General features: G+C 69.4%; 2 non-coding genes across 2 annotated transcripts; both read right to left on the reverse strand.

Moving 5' to 3' along the window:
• Positions 1–1,839: 1,839 nt before the first annotated feature.
• On the reverse strand, positions 1,840–1,958 carry LOC138922502 (5S ribosomal RNA). Its single transcript, XR_011435589.1, has one exon. It is a non-coding gene; the product is annotated as a 5S ribosomal RNA (ribosomal RNA).
• Positions 1,959–6,010: 4,052 nt separating this feature from the next.
• Positions 6,011–6,129, reverse strand: LOC138922500 (5S ribosomal RNA). Its single transcript, XR_011435586.1, has one exon. It is a non-coding gene; the product is annotated as a 5S ribosomal RNA (ribosomal RNA).
• Between the last annotated feature and the right edge of the window lie 2,974 nt (positions 6,130–9,103).

The raw sequence follows: 9,103 nt of genomic DNA on the forward strand, positions 1-9,103 counted from the left end.
CGGCGGCCCTTGGGTTTCAGCTCAGGACTTCGGTCTCCCGAGCCTGCGTTTCGGGGCAAGGCTCCGGTCCCGCGCTCCGGGAAACTGACAGGGACGCAGTCCCGCTTCTCCCCGCAGAAGGTGCTCCTCGGAGATCAGATCCGGGGACCCGTCAGAACCACCCCGGGCACGAGCTGGCAGGGAGCGACGCGCACCGCCCCTGCCCCCCCATCCCGCAGCCCGCGGCCCGCAGCCCGCAGCCCGCAGCCCGCAGCCCGCAGCCCGCAGCCCGAGGAAGCGAGGAGCAGGCGATAGAGGCGCTGGGTTGGCAGGAGGGGACACGGGGCCGGCAGGAGAAGCGAACCGCGAAGAGACTCCCTCCCAGGACGACGATGGCTGAACGGGGAGAGGAGGGAGCTTTGGGTCCTCTCTCGTCCTGCTTTGACCGGGATGTCCCCATTTTTCCACAGCGAGCGAGTATGGCTCTTGGATTCGGTGGGGAAGACGTGGTTTATCTGGAGGACTTTTCCCTTCGGGGGTTCAAAGTCCGTTCTCTGAGGCAAGGCTCCCTCTCTGCCTCCCTGTCCTTCCCATTCGCCTCCCCGGAAGCCAGCTCTCCTCCCGGTTTCCTGGATCCCTTGGCCACGGTCCTCTGTTGCAAACACAGGCAGGTGCAAAGAAGATGCGAAAGGCTGCCCGAGCCACGCGAACGGAAAGCTGAAGCCAGGGAGCCAGGAAGGGCTGGCTGCTGAGGGAGGACGTGTCCTGTCAGGAGGCTTTTCAACTCCCTCTGACAGATGCGGCCTGGAGGGGCGGGGCCCGGCCGGGGCCCTGGGGTGGTAGGGGTCGGGTGTGAGGGGGTGGGTGGGGAGGCGGGGGGAGGCGGGAAGAGAGGGAGGCCCCCGAGTGAGGGGACACCAAAAGCCTCAGCCATCAAGACTCCTCATCTTTGCATCCAGCGTTCTCAAACTCAAAACGAACGCAAGCTCATCCACCAGGAGCAACGTAGCAGCGTTTCCAAGCGAGGCAGGACCGCCCGAAGGCGAAAGCAGAATGGGATCCTAGTCAGGTGGAGCTTGAAACTCAGACCCACCCACCCCCCTACCCCCCCACCACCTCCCCCCCTCCCCGCCACCCCGGGAAGGGGGCTTCTGGAAGGAAAAGCGAGACAAACTGACAGGGACAAACTTAGGTCGGGAAAGGAGTGTTGATTGTGAATGAGCCTCTCAAGGACAAGCGAGCGGGTACCAGGTTTTAGAAGATGACCTGCAGCGGCACAGACGCCAGCAAAGGCAGAAGCCATCCCGTCTTGGGTGAGGTGCCCGAGACGCGCCTCTCTAACCCAGTCCGCCCTGTCCTTGGAGAAGCGGGCGGTGTCTGGAAAAGCCTGACCAGGTGTCTTTCCTCGGTGGGCGGGGCTGGTCGCTTTGGGACCCGTTTGGGCCTCCCGGCACCGCCGTGGAATCCGTTCCACCTGACAGGACGACTCTACCCGGCGGCTGGGGCGGCGGGGGCGGGGCGCCGAGGGAAGGGCTGGGGTGTCACCGGAGCGGGAGCCGAGCGGGTGGGAAGAGGCCGAGGCCAGAGGGAGCCGGCGGGCGGCGTGTGCGGCGTCGGGGTCCCGGTCCCGGTCCCGGTCCCGGTCCCGCCGGGCTGGCCCCGATTGGCCCTGGGTTCGGGTGGGGCCGCGAGCTGGAAGGGTTGGGCTGTGGCGGGGAGGGGTTGGGCCCTGCCCATGGGCGGCGCCGGCGGGCCCGCGGTGCGGAGGGTGGCGGGGGGGGTGGGGGAGGGCTGGCTGGAGGGGTGGGGGGCGTCCGCGGAGGACGGAGGCCGGAGGCGGCAAAAGGCGAGGGAGGCAAAAGCCTACAGCACCCGGTATTCCCAGGCGGTCTCCCATCCAAGTACTAACCAGGCCCGACCCTGCTTAGCTTCCGAGATCAGACGAGATCGGGCGCGTTCAGGGTGGTATGGCCGTAGACGCTGGCGCCTGCCGCCGGCGCCCCTAAGAAGCCGCGCCGCGTCGCCCGGCCCGCGGCTCGCGCGCGCGCCCAGGCCTCTGTGACGCGCACCCGCCGCCGCCGGCGCCCCCTGCGCCCGCGCTCGGCCTGCCGCCTTCCTCCCGCTGCTGCCTCCCGCCGCGGCCGCCTCGGGCGCGGCCAGCGGGCCAGCCAAACCCTGCGCTGCCCCGCCCTGCTGCCCTCCCAGGGCGCGGAGGCCTGGAGCAGCCCGGGGTGCGAGGAGGCGGGGCGGGGCGGGCGGCGGTGGGAAACGAGGGGTGGTGGGGGCGGGGATGGGGGCGGGGCGCCTGGCTGGGCGCTCTCCCCTCGCGGCCCGGGAACACTCCAGGCCGCCCTGGCCGCTCGGATCCGGCGATGGGTCGCAGGAGATGCGGCTGCTGGGAGGTGGGGGGCGCGGGGCACTTGGCCCGAGGCGTCGGGGCGTCGGGCCGCCGGGCCCGTGCTCCTCTGAGTCCCCTCCGGCCCGAGGGGCCTCCCAGCGGGAGCCCTGACCTCTGCGGCGCCGGCCGGGCCCCGACTTGCCCAAACCCAGGCGGAGCCACCGGCGCGACCAGAGGGCGTCAGCGGAAGCCCGCCGCGCTGCCCCTGAGGGCGCGGGGAGGCGGGGCGGCCACCCTTCCCCCCGCCAGCGCCGCCCAGGAGACCGGCACCCCGCCCCCAACCCGCCCCTCGCGGGGACCCTGGACAGCTCCTGCTGGCGCCAGCCCAGAGACCCAGAGACAGAGACAGAGACAGAGACACGGAGAAACAGAGAAACGGCGACACGGAGAGGATCCAAGACACGGACCTAGACAGACACCCACCCTGACCCAGAGAGGCTCTGCCCAAGAGCTCGCTTCCCCCCCAGGAGGGCGGTGGTGCTGGAGCTGGGCCCGGGCCAGGAGGCAGGGGCCCCGGGGCTGGCGATCACCCCTGGGGCCCTAGGCCGCGCAGACAGGCTCTCAGGAGTCCCGGGCTCCCGGCATCGCTGCCCCGCCATCGCCCAGGAACCACAGACAGGCACCGGAGCTCGCTGGCGCGCTCTGTCTGCGCTTGCGTGTGCGTGTGCGTGTGCGTGTGCGTGTTGTGCGAGTGGGTGTGTAGGCGTGTGTGTGTGTGTGTGTGTGTGCGCGGCGCGCGCGCGCCTGTGTGTCTGTGTGCCTGTGTGTGTGCGCGTCCGGGTTTGCGTGTTCCTTTCTCTCCGCTTCTTCACTCTGGCTCTTTTCCTCTTTCTGCCGGGCACCCCCGACCTTACTGAGGTGATAGAAGGAGCAGGCAGAAAAGTCAGGGCCCAGAGAACTTGGCACGAGAAAGCAGCTCCATCTACCAGACATGTAGAAGCCCCTCCCCGACGACCGACCGCAGCGTCCCCGTTCTGCTCAAGTGCCGCTGGGGACGTTGCCCGGGATCTCCCGCCCGCTAGGTCACCGACGAAGGCGCCTCCGTTTTCCCAAGAGCGCGCTCGCGCCCAGGACGGAGGGAGGAGCAGCACGGTGTGACGACGGGGAGGAAGAGTCGCGTCCGAAGGCCCGTCGGTGCCTGCCGACGTCCCGGCTCTCCCTGTCTCGAGACCTCTGGGCTTCAGGGTTCTGTGCCGCAAGGCTTTCCCGCCGCAGCCCCCGGGACCCAGGGCGCGCTGTGTGCGCTGCCCGTCTCCAGCGTTTGGGCCCTGTGGGCCTTCTTGCGTCCCACTGGAAAGGGGACCCTGGGACGGAGAGAAGACGGGCAGGGGGCGGGCTTCGGCAAAGAGAGCGACGGCCATCCACAGACGTCCGACGAGGCCCTCCGGGGCGCCAAGCTCTCCATTTTCCACGGCACGTGTCCTCGTCAGGTTCTGCCACCTCTCGCCGGCATGCGTAGGCACACCGCTGGTCTTGCGGCCCCAGAGGCGAGGAGGCGAACGCCCCGGAGGCCGAGATTGGCACCCGCGTTCTCGGCTGCTGGGTGGCCAGCACCTAGGAGAGTGTCTGGCCGGAAGCAGCCAGGCGATCGATCCCTGGGTGCTGGATGAGCCTCGGCGGCAAGAAGTAGGCTCGTGGGGAAGGACGGCGGCCGAGGCCCGGGCCCCCACCGAGGCCGCGCTCCGTGCTGAGCGGTCCGCTCCGTGTTTCCCGCTTGCGTTCTCACCAGCACTCGCCCCCGCAAGGAGGCACGAACTCCAGGACCCCCTCGCACCAGATGAGGAAAGCGCAGCTCAGGGAGGGCACGTCACTCGCGGGAGACGGCGGCCCTTGGGTTTCAGCTCAGGACTTCGGTCTCCCGAGCCTGCGTTTCGGGGCAAGGCTCCGGTCCCGCGCTCCGGGAAACTGACAGGGACGCAGTCCCGCTTCTCCCCGCAGAAGGTGCTCCTCGGAGATCAGATCCGGGGACCCGTCAGAACCACCCCGGGCACGAGCTGGCAGGGAGCGACGCGCACCGCCCCTCCCCCCCCATCCCGCAGCCCGCAGCCCGCAGCCCGAGGAAGCGAGGAGCAGGCGATAGAGGCGCTGGGTTGGCAGGAGGGGAAACGGGGCCGGCAGGAGAAGCGAACCGCGGAGAGACTCCCTCCCAGGACGACGATGGCTGAACGGGGAGAGGAGGGAGCTTTGGGTCCTCTCTCGTCCTGCTTTGACCGGGATGTCCCCATTTTTCCACAGCGAGCGAGTATGGCTCTTGGATTCGGTGGGGAAGACGTGGTTTATCTGGAGGACTTTTCCCTTCGGGGGTTCAAAGTCCGTTCTCTGAGGCAAAGGCTCCCTCTCTGCCTCCCTGTCCTTCCCATTCGCCTCCCCGGAAGCCAGCTCTCCTCCCGGTTTCCTGGATCCCTTGGCCACGGTCCTCTGTTGCAAACACAGGCAGGTGCAAAGAAGATGCGAAAGGCTGCCCGAGCCACGCGAACGGAAAGCTGAAGCCAGGGAGCCAGGAAGGGCTGGCTGCTGAGGGAGGACGTGTCCTGTCAGGAGGCTTTTCAACTCCCTCTGACAGATGCGGCCTGGAGGGGCGGGGCCCGGCCGGGGCCCCTGGGGTGGTAGGGGTCGGGTGTGAGGGGGTGGGTGGGGAGGCGGGGGGAGGCGGGAAGAGAGGGAGGCCCCCGAGTGAGGGGACACCAAAAGCCTCAGCCATCAAGACTCCTCATCTTTGCATCCAGCGTTCTCAAACTCAAAACGAACGCAAGCTCATCCACCAGGAGCAACGTAGCAGCGTTTCCAAGCGAGGCAGGACCGCCCGAAGGCGAAAGCAGAATGGGATCCCAGTCAGGTGGAGCTTGAAACTCAGACCCACCCCCCCCCCCCACCCCCCCCCCCCCTCCCCCCCTCCCCCCCACCCCGGGAAGGGGGCTTCTGGAAGGAAAAGCGAGACAAACTGACAGGGACAAACTTAGGTCGGGAAAGGAGTGTTGATTGTGAATGAGCCTCTCAAGGACAAGCGAGCGGGTACCAGGTTTTAGAAGATGACCTGCAGCGGCACAGACGCCAGCAAAGGCAGAAGCCATCCCGTCTTGGGTGAGGTGCCCGAGACGCGCCTCTCTAACCCAGTCCGCCCTGTCCTTGGAGAAGCGGGCGGTGTCTGGAAAAGCCTGACCAGGTGTCTTTCCTCGGTGGGGCGGGGCTGGTCGCTTTGGGACCCGTTTGGGCCTCCCGGCACCGCCGTGGAATCCGTTCCACCTGACAGGACGACTCTACCCGGCGGCTGGGGCGGCGGGGGCGGGGCGCCGAGGGAAGGGCTGGGGTGTCACCGGAGCGGGAGCCGAGCGGGTGGGAAGAGGCCGAGGCCAGAGGGAGCCGGCGGGCGGCGTGTGCGGCGTCGGGGTCCCGGTCCCCGGTCCCGGTCCCGGTCCCGCCGGGCTGGCCCCGATTGGCCCCTGGGTTCGGGTGGGGCCGCGAGCTGGAAGGGTTGGGCTGTGGCGGGGAGGGGTTGGGCCCTGCCCATGGGCGGCGCCGGCGGGGCCCGCGGTGCGGGAGGGTGGCGGGGGGGGTGGGGGAGGGCTGGCTGGAGGGGTGGGGGGCGTCCGCGGAGGACGGAGGCCGGAGGCGGCAAAAGGCGAGGGAGGCAAAAGCCTACAGCACCCGGTATTCCCAGGCGGTCTCCCATCCAAGTACTAACCAGGCCCGACCCTGCTTAGCTTCCGAGATCAGACGGGATCGGGCGCGTTCAGGGTGGTATGGCCGTAGACGCTGGCGCCTGCCGCCGGCGCCCCTAAGAAGCCGCGCCGCGTCGCCCGGGCCCGCGGCTCGCGCGCGCGCCCAGGCCTCTGTGACGCGCACCCGCCGCCGCCGGCGCCCCCTGCGCCCGCGCTCGGCCTGCCGCCTTCCTCCCGCTGCTGCCTCCCGCCGCGGCCGCCTCGGGCGCGGCCAGCGGGCCAGCCAAACCCTGCGCTGCCCCGCCCTGCTGCCCTCCCAGGGCGCGGAGGCCTGGAGCAGCCCGGGGTGCGAGGAGGCGGGGCGGGGCGGGCGGCGGTGGGAAACGAGGGGTGGGGGGGGGGGGGGTGGGGGGGGGGGGCGCCTGGCTGGGCGCTCTCCCCTCGCGGCCCGGGAACACTCCAGGCCGCCCTGGCCGCTCGGATCCGGCGATGGGTCGCAGGAGATGCGGCTGCTGGGAGGTGGGGGGCGCGGGGCACTTGGCCCGAGGCGTCGGGGCGTCGGGCCGCCGGGCCCGTGCTCCTCTGAGTCCCCTCCGGCCCGAGGGGCCTCCCAGCGGGAGCCCTGACCTCTGCGGCGCCGGCCGGGCCCCGACTTGCCCAAACCCAGGCGGAGCCACCGGCGCGACCAGAGGGCGTCAGCGGAAGCCCGCGCGCTGCCCCCTGAGGGCGCGGGGAGGCGGGGCGGCCACCCTTCCTCCCGCCAGCGCCGCCCAGGAGACCGGCACCCCGCCCCCAACCCGCCCCTCGCGGGGACCCTGGACAGCTCCTGCTGGCGCCAGCCCAGAGACCCAGAGACAGAGACAGAGACAGAGACACGGAAGAAACAGAGAAACGGCGACACGGAGAGGATCCAAGACACGGACCTAGACAGACACCCACCCTGACCCAGAGAGGCTCTGCCCAAGAGCTCGCTTCCCCCCCAGGAGGGCGGTGGTGCTGGAGCTGGGCCCGGGCCAGGAGGCAGGGGCCCCGGGGCTGGCGATCACCCCTGGGGCCCTAGGCCGCGCAGACAGGCTCTCAGGAGTCCCGGGCTCCCGGCATCGCTGCCCCGCCATCGCCCAGGAACCACAGACAGGCACCGGAGCTCGCTGGCGCGCTCTGTCTGCGCTTGCGTGTGCGTGTGCGTGTGCGTGTGCGTGTTGTGCGAGTGGGTGTGTAGGCGTGTGTGTGTGTGTGTGTGTGTGCGCGCGCGCTGCGCGCGCCTGTGTGTCTGTGTGCCTGTGTGTCGTGCGCGTCCGGGTTTGCGTGTTCCTTTCTCTCCGCTTCTTCACTCTGGCTCTTTTCCTCTTTCTGCCGGGCACCCCCGACCTTACTGAGGTGATAGAAGGAGCAGGCAGAAAAGTCAGGGCCCAGAGAACTTGGCACGAGAAAGCAGCTCCATCTACCAGACATGTAGAAGCCCCTCCCCGACGACCGAGCCGCAGCGTCCCCGTTCTGCTCAAGTGCCGCTGGGGACGTTGCCCGGGATCTCCCGCCCGCTAGGTCACCGACGAAGGCGCCTCCGTTTTCCCAAGAGCGCGCTCGCGCCCAGGACGGAGGGAGGAGCAGCACGGTGTGACGACGGGGAGGAAGAGTCGCGTCCGAAGGCCCGTCGGTGCCTGCCGACGTCCCGGCTCTCCCTGTCTCGAGACCTCTGGGCTTCAGGGTTCTGTGCCGCAAGGCTTTCCCGCCGCAGCCCCCCGGGACCCAGGGCGCGCTGTGTGCGCTGCCCGTCTCCAGCGTTTGGGCCCTGTGGGCCTTCTTGCGTCCCACTGGAAAGGGGACCCTGGGACGGAGAGAAGACGGGCAGGGGGCGGGCTTCGGCAAAGAGAGCGACGGCCATCCACAGACGTCCGACGAGGCCCTCCGGGGCGCCAAGCTCTCCATTTTCCACGGCACGTGTCCTCGTCAGGTTCTGCCACCTCTCGCCGGCATGCGTAGGCACACCGCTGGTCTTGCGGCCCCAGAGGCGAGGAGGCGAACGCCCCGGAGGCCGAGATTGGCACCCGCGTTCTCGGCTGCTGGGTGGCCAGCACCTAGGAGAGTGTCTGGCCGGAAGCAGCCAGGCGATCGATCCCTGGGTGCTGGATGAGCCTCGGCGGCAAGAAGTAGGCTCGTGGGGAAGGACGGCGGGCCGAGGCCCGGGCCCCCACCGAGGCCGCGCTCCGTGCTGAGCGGTCCGCTCCGTGTTTCCCGCTTGCGTTCTCACCAGCACTCGCCCCCGCAAGGAGGCACGAACTCCAGGACCCCCTCGCACCAGATGAGGAAAGCGCAGCTCAGGGAGGGCACGTCACTCGCGGGAGACGGCGGCCCTTGGGTTTCAGCTCAGGACTTCGGTCTCCCGAGCCTGCGTTTCGGGGCAAGGCTCCGGTCCCGCGCTCCGGGAAACTGACAGGGACGCAGTCCCGCTTCTCCCCGCAGAAGGTGCTCCTCGGAGATCAGATCCGGGGACCCGTCAGAACCACCCCGGGCACGAGCTGGCAGGGAGCGACGCGCACCGCCCCTCCCCCCCCATCCCGCAGCCCGCAGCCCGCAGCCCGAGGGAAGCGAGGAGCAGGCGATAGAGGCGCTGGGTTGGCAGGAGGGGAAACGGGGCCGGCAGGAGAAGCGAACCGCGGAGAGACTCCCTCCCAGGACGACGATGGCTGAACGGGAGAGGAGGGAGCTTTGGGTCCTCTCTCGTCCTGCTTTGACCGGGATGTCCCCATTTTTTCCACAGCGAGCGAGTATGGCTCTTGGATTCGGTGGGGAAGACGTGGTTTATCTGGAGGACTTTTCCCTTCGGGGTTCAAAGTCCGTTCTCTGAGGCAAGGCTCCCTCTCTGCCTCCCTGTCCTTCCCATTCGCCTCCCCGGAAGCCAGCTCTCCTCCGGTTTCCTGGATCCCTTGGCCACGGTCCTCTGTTGCAAACACAGGCAGGTGCAAAGAAGATGCGAAAGGCTGCCCCGAGCCACGCGAACGGAAAGCTGAAGCCAGGGAGCCAGGAAGGGCTGGCTGCTGAGGGAGGACGTTGTCTGTCAGGAGGCTTT

Source organism: Equus caballus, unplaced genomic scaffold (assembly GCF_041296265.1).
Source record: "Equus caballus isolate H_3958 breed thoroughbred unplaced genomic scaffold, TB-T2T haplotype2-0000901, whole genome shotgun sequence".
Classification (NCBI taxonomy): domain Eukaryota; kingdom Metazoa; phylum Chordata; class Mammalia; order Perissodactyla; family Equidae; genus Equus; species Equus caballus.